The following is an 11,282-nucleotide window of genomic DNA, read 5'->3' on the forward strand; positions in this document are numbered from 1 at the left end:
GGTGTCATTTCCTCTTCTGCACAACCTCCAGCATTCTTTACTTCAGGCTACCTGAAGTGCATAAGCATAAGAAGTCCCTTTTGACCTTGGAAATATTTTCACTTTATGCTGAATGCAAATTGCTACATTCAGTCTCAGAGGCAAATGTACTTTTATGAGCACCTTTTGCAGGCCTTGATTCTGTTTGGCATATCATCTAGAAAATGTCATATAAAATGTTTTGAGTTAAACGAGGACCATCTGCAGCTCTGAAACAAGGGATGGATGTGTTGGTTATAAAATAAAAGCTAGTTACCAATGATATACAAATTTCAAATATTTCATAGCTTCCTGTGAATTTATCTGAAGCCTCTACAAAAATATTCAAATACTTTCAGCCTATAAAGGCAAGATTTTGATGTTTTTATATGAAGTGTGGATAGTATCTTACTCCACAGATAATCTCATTGATGTAATGAACAAAGTAATCGCAGTATGATTCTTAATTTTACCAGAGGCTCCTCAGGAGATTTCCAGAGTATTTTTTGAGAATATACTGGGTTTTTTTCTACATATACCGAGGTCAGTATCCCATAGAATACCTATGAAAATTACGTCTCCATTATGTACTCAACCATCTAAGTATTAGTGTGATGCATAGTAAGAATATGAATACAGATTCATATTGAAGGTGATTATCCTTGCATATACAGCTTCTTAAAATGGACCTGAGCTGATGTTGACACTTAGGAGCCAGATGCCTCACCACTATTAAATATTTACTTTTATATATATAGGTATATTATATATATAACACATCATCATAGAAGAGTATGTTATTACTGTGGAAAGTCAATGTTTCTCTCTCCTACCCTGTATCTCAACTGTTGCAGTGTTTGTATATCCTTTGCTTTCTGTTTTAACTCACAGGTATTTTCCTCTTTTCTTGCTAGTAACATATTTTGATAATAAATTGCTTTGAGTGCTATATCCCTCTGCTGATTGCTGTGCTTTGAAATGTTTCAATAGCTTTTCAGTTATACAGCAATACACAGCCCTTTAAATCCTTATTACTTAAAAATAGGTAGAAAGATTAAAATGAACTGACAAAAGCAGAAATAGAAAATACTTGAAACAGAGATCCAGATATAAAAGGAAGCAAGTTTAGAGAGACTCCTTAATAGACAGAATATGTGGATGCTTTTACAAATATGTGTCTAGTGGTGTCTGTCTTTTTCCCCTTTAAAAAAGCTTGTTAGTGTGGAAAGTTACGCTTTCACTCATTTTGCCATGCTACATGTAAGATGGGAAAAGATGTTCTTAGAATATTCATCAATAATCAGTCACTTGAGCTTCAGTACTCAGTGTGTGTTTGTTTTGAGTTCACCATTACTGGAGGGAAAAACATTTTCCTACTGTAGTTTTAGATTAAAGGTATTTGGTTTAGCCCTATACAGAAAAGTAGACTTCAGATTATTTCTTTCCCTGTGGAAAAAATAGAGTTAATTATAAATCAGATATTGTCACTCAGCAGAAGATAAAACTAAATCTGTCATCTTGTATGACTGCCTTCTTCACATGAAAATGAAGGAGAGAGCGAGCTGTCTGTTTGCTCAACAGTAGTCCGTTTGAGAAAAGGGGAACTCACATTCAGTAAATATATGTCAGTTATGCCATCAAGCATCCCAAATAAAAGAAAAGGGAGACCACAGACTGATGTAGGCAACATTGCCATAAACACAATTAGTACAGTTGAATCAATACTAGAGAAATGTACCTTAGGACCTTAGTTGTTCAAAAATTCTGAACTCTGAGAAAGGTTGTCTGTTGCAAACAAAAGCATAGTTTATCAAAATTGCAGTGTGACAATATAAGTGTTACAGTCCATTTATTGTATGTTCAGTTTTGCTACTCTCACCTGAAGATTTCTTTTAAGGTTAACCCTAAGTAAGCAATCCAGCTGAAGATCCAAATGATGTCTTCACCTCCTACAGTCCATTTCATTTTTGTCTCACATCTGTCAATGAATGGAAATGTCTTGATTTTGTCACTGATGATGGTCTACTCACTGTGACAATACTTACAGTAAATATAAATTATTTTACTTTAAATATGATCATTATTCCAGAGTTTTAGTATAAAGCACCCTTGGGGTTTAAACAGATAAAGGTGAAAAATTTGTCACTATTTCCATAAAAAGGTAAAGATTTGGGGAATTAAGGTATGTTATTTTTTAAAAAAATTTTTTGTTGTTTTTAAAAGCATAAATGGAACAGGTAATACCATGCAACTAATCTGTGATCATCCAGGATATGTCAGTGCCTTGCTTTTGTGATTTATGTTGCTTGAAGAGGTAATATAGAGCAATATTCGTTGCTTAGATCTTGAAAGAGAGTGGAAGCCTCATGATGGGATCTATGGGAAAATTATCCTGTAAAAAGATTTTGAAAACTTTTCAGTCTGAGTAGTTATGAAGGCAAAGGCAAAAATGACTGCACAATATATTTTTGAATCTGAGAATAATGTTGCCTTTAACAAGGCTGTTTAGAACCATGACAGAGGTAGAAGAATCAGGGAAATTCTGAAGGTTTCCAGTTGAAAATAACTTGTGGAAAATATGGACTGTATTTAAGAAAGCGTTTCATATATGTTTATGCAGTAAAACAACTTCTATATGTGGAAAAATATTGCTTTCTTAGATAGACAAATCTCATTTATACAATATAATAGAAGTTAGAGGTGAAAAAGACTTCATTAGATCATTTTCTCTGTCTCCTTCCAGTGAAATAATTTTAGAAAGCTGTATACAGTTTGAGCTTTCATGTCAATAGTGTTTTTCCTTAAAAATTCAATTTTCTATTAGCAATAGCACTCTACACTAATGTGTCTTTTTGTGAAATAATGTTTTTTAATCTTCTTAGGTGATTACAATCACTAACCTTTCAACTTTGTGCCTTATATCAGCACAAAAGTTTTTATATTAAATTTCCTCAAAAAATCACTGCCAGAATTGCTTTGTTTTATTATTATCATATATTTCTAAAACAGCCATCACTAACATGTTCATACACAAATGTATCCAACATAGGATTTCTCTCAAAATGGTAGTAGAGCTGTATAACCTCTTCTGTACATCAGTCTTTTAATAAAAATGTCAGATATTAAATATTCTCCAGAGACCACAACCCTTGCTAAGAAAATGTTTTACTGGGAGATATATGTAATAACTTGCTTTGAAAATGGTAAAATATATATATGTGAGATAGGAAAGATTAAGCCTTTTATCTTCAGAAGGAAGCCACAGCTACAAAACTTTCCATATTATATATTTATATATACTTGCTCATTATGTGTATGTCCTTAAAGGGTTAGCCATCTGAGCACCCTTGCTTTTCTGCACACATTTCTGCTTTTCTGCTGAGAAATTGCAGGTTATTAGTAAACTGCCTAGTCCTCCAATTCAGGATTTGGTAAACAGAAATTTTAGAAATTCATATAAATATGTAGGCATATAAATGGAGATTGGGCCTCAGTCCGAGTGCAGAACTGAGTAGGCAAACCTTTACTGCAAGCACATACAGAGTATACTTTCTGCTGCAGGGAGCAGCATGATATGTTGGAATCTGCTGGGCAGTTACTGGGTTGATTTTTCAGATAATTTCAATCACAGTACAGTAGAGAAGTCTACCTTGGCTATGGCACAGGAGATATTTGTGCCCTGGGATGACTCTAGGGTAGACTTCCATTCAGCAGAAAATGTCGTGACTGCTATTGTTCTTTTCAGCCGCTGTGATAGTCTGAGAGCCAGGCAGACTTTACAGCTAGCACCTATCTGAAAGTGAGCAGGTTAAAAGTCTCATTCCATTCAGGCAACCAGTTTGGAACAATACAGTTTGAAAATACTTCTGTTTATCATCTCTTTTGTATTGCAGCTTGATGTACTTTTCAAGATGCAAGAATCGGTCTGATACAGTGCTACATTATTAAGAAATTTGAATATTATGAAACATTTATTGCATGTGGAAATAGGATACTGAACCAGGGAGCCTGCTGACACACTGTAGAGGATAGTCTGAAATTTGCTGCCTGGAGAGTCATAGGACTTGAAAGTTTCCTTTTGCCACCACCAATAAAAAGATTTTGTTTTCCTTCTGCTGTCCTCTCAGCCTGTGTCACCTAATCATGTTACATTTACAGAAGCCTGGCAGGTAAATGGCATCTTGGTTTCTCCTTTTCTCAGCCTGGAATACACTTTGGATTTATTTTTACTGTGGAATAAAAGGTAGGTAAGTTTTTTCAGCATGCTGCAGATGCATATGTAACAACATATGGAAGACCAGTCTAGAAGTACAATCCAGTGTTCTTTCTGGTCTTGATTTCTGTGAATCTAATTTTCTGCTGAAATAAACCCAAACATATATCAAGAAGCAGAAAGAGCATGTGCTATCTGTGCGGTTTTCTCAAATTGTTGGTCAAAGTTACCAGATGATTATAAATTGTACAGGAAAGTTTTGTTCCAGTCGTTGTTCTCACTGTTGCCAGCATCAGTCAGACATGACTCCATGTAAAGTCACCCAGCATGAGACAAACCAAATTAAATCAGAACTGACACTGCAAGCAGTGGTTAGTTAAGATATGGATAATAACTTGGCTAGGTTATTTGTGGCTTCTTGTCTCTATGCCCATTCTAAATCAGGCCTATGATCTTCAACAATAAACAAGAAACTGAATAGCTTATACCAGTCTCTGAACACCTTTTGGCAGTGTCACAAGTATTCATATACGCAATCAAGTAGCAAGGTAAATCTTGTCAGATGTCTGCAGTTCTGTGAGTTTGTGCCTGAGAGTACAGCTTTTTCAGGAAATTGCTTTCCCAGTGTTTTGCTTTTCCCTTCCCTGCAAGGACGCTTCTATAATGATGCTCATCACTTGCACTCATTCTGCAGGCAGCCATGCTGAGCAAATAGCTAGATCACTGTACAATACAAAAACCCACCAAAAAAACCCAACAAAGCAAAAAAATCCCACCACACACCACCTCTGATAATCTTCACAAATGGTTAATAAGAGCATCAAGTGACATTTCCCTTGTTATATGGGCATCATAAAAAAGCCCAGCACAAAACAAAACATTCCACTACTCAATTTGTGAAGCAAATTTAAAGTTGTATAATATTATCTCATTTGTGTGTCAAGTGTTCCTATATCTATTTCCACTTGTGACATCCTCAGCATTACTACTTCTTTGGGAACTTGAGTATAACACAGTTAAAGGCATTCTGAAAAAGCAGACTAGGTGCCATAAATTGGGTTGGCTTTGTGATACAATTCCTAATCTAAGTATTTAATACAGTGTATAGATTTTTAGGACAAAAAAAAAATCTATCAATGTCTCCATTTTATACTTCTTTTACTACAGGGTTTAGGATTTATTATGAGAGATTATTTTCTTCTTTTGCTGAGAAGTTTGTGTCAAGAAATTTCATCCCCCAGAAACGTAGCTTAATCTGTTATTTGTGAAGCATGTAAAGTATTCAACCTTTGCAGGACCATTAAATCAGGTGTGCATGTCGGCTATGAGCAGTAGTAAGCAACAAAAGAAGAAAAGTTATTTTGAGTGCTATTTAAACATCTTTGGAGTTTAACATGCCATTCCCAATTTTAGTGTTGATGATGAAAATTGTTTCTAGGAGAAGAAAGAGAAAAAGTTCAGTAGAATTCCCCTCCCTGCACCCCCACACAGTTGAACTTAGGAGTTTTGGTTGTGCTGGTTGTGCTGTTTGTGAATGCGATAGTTTGCCTACAAACATGATCTAGTTCAAGAAGAACGAAGAATGCGTGCCAGAAGGATTATGGCCTTATCACCACTGTGCTTTGTCCAAGGTACCATGTCCTTTTGAAATACTCTATGCACCTCTTCTATTTCAATTAGCACATCCAAAGCTAGGTAAGAGATCTCCCAACAGCTTCAGCACATCATTTATGCGTTCTTGTAGTATATTTCATCTCACAGATTCTTTAAACAAGAAATCAGTTTCTGTGGCTTATTCTGTGATAAAGCGGAGATCTAATGCTAATGTCCTCAGAACCTGTGTCATCATTCACATCTGAGGAAAGTGCATATTGCCACTGAAACATAATGATGCACAATTGCACCAGGTATGATTGGCTGTGTGAGACACACAACAGGGGGCAGCCAGTACTAAGGCCCTGTCCTGACACACGTCAACTTACATTGCCTCTTTGACTTCAGTGATATTATCCTTTGTACTATTATGCATGAATAGTCCCTCAGTCTTCATGGAAAGACAAAAGTCTTTATCAAAATGTATCTCAAGGGAGCGCATAATTACTATAAACTAAGACCTGAGTAAGCTCATAGTTTAATGTTTCTGTTTATGCTGCATGATATAGCACAATAGTACAATCCACATCAGAATTAAACACTTTGTTTGATACCACAGATTTTGTTACTGGAATTACATTGGAGCCAGACATTTTCCTTCTAGCTTTAAAAGGCCAGAGTAAGACAAAGGTTGATTGCTTTGTCTCAGTCCGAAATGAAACTAGTTTATCTCATAAAGTAAACAGAATCGGATTTGTAACTTATTCCTTTGCTTCACATTAGAACATAGGAGGTCGGCTTTATGATTTGAGTAATTTTATTTTGTATTATTAAACTGATATTATTACAGTTCACCTAGTGGTCACTCAGCAGTGGAGACATTTCTCCATGCCATTATGTTTGGATTTAGCTTTTCTGACCTTTATAGGCGATCTAACAGAGAGAGAAAGCTTGACACATATCTTACTGTGCCAGAAAATATATACAGTAAAGACAAGCTGCAAAGACCCATAGTTTCATAGCATAAATATTTTTTGCCTCAGCCAGGTTGAAAGTTCTCAGTAATTCACAGGAACAACCTTTAATCTACTGTTTTCCCTGGATACCACTGAGGGCTGGTAGGAGGGAAAAAACTCATTACAAAGAGCATGTTTTTCTCTACTGGAGAACAAAGATGGGAGGCAAAGGATGCCAAGGATTGGTTATCATTTGTCGTTTGCTTATCATCTTGAAAACTGAGCTTAAATCTCTTTGCAAATAATAGTTTAAGGGTATGCTAGCAATTTCTTTCATTTTGTAGTAGGCAGAAAACAAAATCAGAGACACTGGTTAAATTATTTTAAAGAGCTACTGCTTGTTTTAATATGTTAGCAAGCTCTGAGGAGATACTTATTCCCTACCATGATAAAATGTCTCATCCTGGTCAAGTTCTGAGGTCCTTCTGTAAGATACAAATGAAATTTTTCAGGATAAAAGATCATTTCTAAGGCTTTGTCACAAGTCTTGGGAGTCTTGTTTGTTCTCTTTGCTTGTGCATCAAAACAACTGCTTATTTATCTTAGGTGGAGAGAAGAATAAAAGGAAAGAGCAAAAATGTCAAATATAGAGAAAATTAAAGGAATAGAAACTGCAGATTCTCTTCTAGATGAAATAAAAATGTTATATTTACTTGCTTTCATGTTATGGTTTCTTGCTTTTAGTGTCTTTAGGCACATTTTCATTATTCAGTAGAAGGAGGCATGTTTGCCAGTACCAAAACTGTATGTTTTTCAATGCTCCTAAGCAATGAATGTCAGTAGCATTTATGGTTACTCCAGTTACTGTAGGCTCTATAAGCTCTATTAAAAGAGACAACCATGACAGGGAATTTTAGACAATATAAACAAAGACAGCAAGAGTTAAAAGCATACTGCTTCAGACCATGACTTCTGTTTTCTCAGAGACTCATTCACAGCGCTATGCACACCCTTGAATAGAAAGTCATGTTTCAGTTCTTAAAGAGGAAAGGCTCCTCCTAAACAAATTCTTAGCATGGTGTTTCGGGTGCATTTCAGGAGTTCCCAGAGTGTTTCAGATAAGTGTTGCAGATAACAGACACTTGAAGAAAAGCATCAAATAGTGTATTTATAATCCCTAAATCATGTGAAGTTGACATTAGAATTGGACTGGTGTATAGAACAGAGAGAGGTGAAATAACAGGTTATGTACAGGACAGTCTGCTTTGGTTCTCCTCTATCATGCAAGAAGTGTAACCTCCAAATCATCATATTTGTTCTGTTATCAGTGGAGTTTTCTTTTTTAAAACTATAGAGACAATTCACTGAACACTTTAGAAGATAAAGTCTTTAGAAAGTTACTTGAATCTGAAGATCTGAAATGAGAACTTTTGAAATTTCTTTACATTAGTGCAGTGTTAGAATTTCACTAGTACTATACAGTGTTCACAGCAGAGTTAATGAAGCTTTTGTTTTATACATTGTTAGTCGTATCTTTATTCCAATATTTGACAATTCCATTTCACGTTTTTAATATATGTAATCAGTTTTATTTTAATAACATTTAATTTAATTCTAATATCCAGTCTTTCAATTACTGCTCATGTTACAAGGAGTTGTTCAACGACACACTTCGCAGTTCCCTGGCCTTTGTGAAAATTTTATTAATATGGGCTTGCTACAACATTTAACACTGATGCATGCAGCAGACCTTATACCACTGAAATATTTGTGTGTGTGTGTGTGTGTTATAACTTTAATAATAATGTGCTTCAGAGTACAGTATCTCTCTCTTCACAATATGCCTGGTAACAGCTTTATCCTTTTTCCATCAGGAGGACATGCTTTATCAGCTTTCACCAGGAGTGAAACATTTCGCCCAGCCTTTTAAAGTTATTTTCTCATTATTTATTTTGCAGGTGGTTTAATACCATCCTGTGCCATATGTGTAACACAAAGCAGCTTTATCACTAAAATGTACAGCAGTCACCTGGAAAGTATTAGATTGACATCTCAATAACTATAGTCATTATAATTATCACTAGTTGTACTGATGAGATTTAAGTTCAATTTCAATATATATTTGTCTTTGAGACTCTAACACTCATACGGTAACATGATTTTTTAATAATTAACTGAAAACAAAAAACTCTAATTGCGGTGAACAGTAGCTTGAGGTTGTCACCTTTCTTTTTACTGACAGTAAAATACTAAAATACAGTCAAATACTAGTAAAATTCTAAAATAGCGTGTTCATACATTTTATTTTTCTTAAACAGAAAGTACAATGTATTTAATTACCAAGACTTAGCCTTTACGATCCTCCTTAAGATTACCGTTGTTGTTGCTTGTTGTTATTATTACTGTTATTATTTAGTACTGTTAAGATTCTTGCACAATGAGTGAAATAACCCGTGGGCTAACATGTGCTACCACTATTTACCTGGCTTTAAATCTTTACTCTGAGAGGAGTTCTAATGATGAGTAATGTGTTTCTGGCATCATATAAGTATTATCTGCCCTTCTTAGTACTTTTATCCAATTGATTAAAAATTCAGACTCAGGTGCTTCATCACCCAAACTCATCTTCCTTCCTCTTGAAAGGACTTGCAAATGATGACAGGTTATGTTAAGTCATGCTGGGAAAAGTTGTTGTGTACAGTCATCATAGAATCATAGAATCATATAGGTTGGAAGGGACCCTCAAGATCATTAAGTCTAACCATAAACCTAACACTGCCAAGTCCACCACCAAACCATGTCCCTAAGTACCATGTCTACACATCTCTTAAATACATCCAGGGATGGTGACCCAACCATTTCCCTGGGCAGCCTGTTTCAATCCTTGACAACTCTTCCTGTGAAAAGATTTTTCATAATGTCCAATGTAAACCTCCCCTGTCATGCAGGCAGGTCAAAAGCATACCCTTCCTGCTGCTGTCACTGACATTGGGAGTCAAAGGGGTTACTTAATTCATGTTAATGTCCTAAGTGTAGGGACACCCCCTAAATTTCATTAGATAGCTCTTTGACCTGCATGTGCAATTTATACCTCACAGTGCTAGGACATAGTAAGGTCTCTCTCTTGCGCTTGAAGTGCATTGCTGGTTTTTTTCAGCCTATTTTCTGACATGCGTTTCTGCTGATTGTAACGTTATCTGAGCAGGTATTAGAACATCACATTTCATTTTCCTAGGTCATAGAGGTTGCTAGGTATGTATCAAGTAGTGATGGAGACAGGAGAGAGCATGGTGTTGAAGCAGTTTGGTTGAGGCAAGAATTACATCTGTTTGGCAAACGTCAGGTTTAAGCAGGTGTGAATCAGCATGAGTGGGCTGTGTTAGCACGATGCCATGGTGTTATCCTGTCTTGTACCACATGACAACTTATTATATTAATGTATTTATATAAGTGAATATAATTAGAGTTGCCATTAGTAGCAACTTTGAACTGCCTAGATTTGCATTTTTTTAATGTTTTTTTTTTGGTATGTCATGCATTTTGCTATACATTTTACATGTGTTTTGCTGATTAATGATACCAATTAAACTCAGACACCAGAGTGAAAGGAGTAGGCGTATTTTACTAGTGATAACCAAATAATGTAACAGTGTAATACAGAAAACATGCAGTAATAAAAGGCAGAATAGTGCACTTAAAGCAACAAACAGGAGAATTACAGGGTAATGCATCAAGTCATTACTACACGAGAGAGAGAATAGTTATTAAGAAAGATCCATCACCACTTGCATACGTTACCACCATTGCTGGGCAGCCCCGGTTACAGCGAGGATTTGCAGAGCCTGTCCCAGCCAGTGGGAAATCCTACACGGTGTGTCCACCATAGGTGAGGCTTCCAAAGTCACTGCAGATGGGCCCAGCCTTTTATGTACCAGAGATCGACAGGCCAGAATAGCTGGCACCTTTGTTTTGAGCAGAAAATTTCTGGTTTCATTCTCCTGTTGGATTTCACCCAAAGCCTGGCCAGGGCCTGGGGAAGGAAACCAAGGGAGTTTCTAACAAGACCAAATACGTGGGCTCTCCTCAGCCTTGAACAAGGCTGAGAAAGGGAAGTTGGATACATTCTCTCCTCACTACTGATTATATTCTGTCTAAACTGCATCTTTCACTAGCAAGCTTACATACTTTGTTAATGATTACAGACTAAGTTAGCAGCTTAAGCTCCAGGCCTGTTGTTCAGGCTTCAGTATTTCAAAGCTTTATCACTTTTTACATCAGCATAAGTGGGTTGTTATAACTTAGTACACTGTTGGAGAATGGCTTGCAGAACAAGGCCATGGGTCCCTGCAGGAGCTGATTACAGCCATCTGAGGTAAGCAAAAGGAAAAAAAAAGGGTACAGGTATGCTAACAAGGAAGGAGATTCAGGGCACAGTTATGCTAACAAAGGACTGATATGTTAACGAAGGGATAAACTGAGGTACAAAGCGGCCTTGATTATGA

This window comes from Athene cunicularia (genome assembly GCF_003259725.1).
Source record: "Athene cunicularia isolate RWA chromosome Z unlocalized genomic scaffold, athCun1 chrZ_part1, whole genome shotgun sequence".
Classification (NCBI taxonomy): Eukaryota; Metazoa; Chordata; class Aves; order Strigiformes; family Strigidae; genus Athene; species Athene cunicularia.